Below are 1,538 nucleotides of genomic sequence, written 5' to 3' on the forward strand. Positions count from 1 at the left end.
TTGAGGGTGTTATTACAGGTGGAATGATAGGGGGAGAGACTAGATAAAAAGGGAATGTTTGGGAGGCTAAAAGCAAAAGCAAAAACTGAAAGAGATTAAAAATGGGTGGAGAGTGAAATGAAGGGAAGATAAGAAAAATCGAAATGTTATTTTGTTTGGCAAGGCGTTGTGGTGGCGTCATGACGCTGGGAAACAAAAAAAATTTTGCCAGAGAAATGGCTGTTTCTTTCATGGATTTTGCAGTCTGACTCTGTAGATGTCACTGTCCCGTGCCCCCTATGCTGGCAGCTCCGGGACTATTCTTTTCTTTTATGTGTAGCAGTTCGGTTGACTTGCGGAGTCCTTATGTTGACTCTCGTTGTTGTTGTTGTTGTTGTTGCTTCCTTCCCCAACACAGAGCCTCTGCTTCTGTTGGTTGGTTGATGTGGTGCATAATTTTGTTTGCATTTTTTTTTTCTGTACCTTCCGATCCCTTTCTTTTCTTTCCTCAAACACTTCCTATTTCTACATGTCTCCTGTGGGGCCACACTCGGGATGCAATTAGCAGTTGTGTCCAATGCTCGTGCAATGGTGGTAACTGCAATTAATAAATTAACTAATTTGTTTGAGCAAGGAGAAGGACTTTATGTGACTGTTGCCATGCCGTAAGGAATGTGGAAACGAGTATTTGAGGGAGGTTTGAAAGGAATGTGTAACCCGTTCGAATGGGAAATGGGACTAACAGGATGATGAGTGTGACATTACGACATTTGTTAATAAAAGGTCGATGATTTTATAAATTTACGACAGATTAGGAATGGACGAGCATGTGTGTGAAGTGTGACCTGTGAAGTATGGAGGGTGAATGGAAGAGGTGTCGGAGAAGAAAAAAAAAGATGAAATAAAAATAAGCAAGGGATGGGGAACAGAAATGCATAGGTGCAACGGAGAGAGCGTGTGCGAGGTGGTTGGCAACGTTTGTGACATGCATGAATGGGAAATGGGGGGTGGAGTGGTTCATAACGTAGGTCGAACGGCCCTTTTTTTTTTCCTCTCTGGTCTTTAAATATAGAGGAATAATTGAAGCGGATTCCGTCAAATAGAATTCAGAGGGAGGGAGGGAGGGGGGAAATTTGCATTTGCCCCGCACTGTCCCTTTATATGCATTTCCCTCTTTCGTTGTACCTGTTGGTTGGCGTCTTTTTCTTACCATTTGTTTTTTTTTAAATCTCCCGGTGCGGTTTGTGTTTGTGTGGCGTCATCATTATGTCGTCCTGTGATTTATTTGCGCAGTGTGCTCGTGTTGGCGTTTGTTTTTTTCTTTTTTCTTTTTTTCGCTTTCGCACCCGCGTGTGTCGCTGTTACCGCTTCTACACCCGCCTTTCCTTATATTTTTGGCCATGCACCACCCCGTCAGCTTGCTGGTTGGCTTCATTCTGACAGAGAACTATGAGCACAGAAGAAAAATAAAAAAAGAAGGAAGAGCAAGAAGAAGTGGAAGAAAAAGAGGAGGAAGGGGAGCGTGGGCTAGCAAATATTGTATGCTTTGAAGGGGGGGG

This window comes from Trypanosoma equiperdum (assembly GCF_001457755.1).
Source record: "Trypanosoma equiperdum strain OVI genome assembly, contig: ctg_191, whole genome shotgun sequence".
Taxonomy (NCBI): Eukaryota; Euglenozoa; class Kinetoplastea; order Trypanosomatida; family Trypanosomatidae; genus Trypanosoma; species Trypanosoma equiperdum.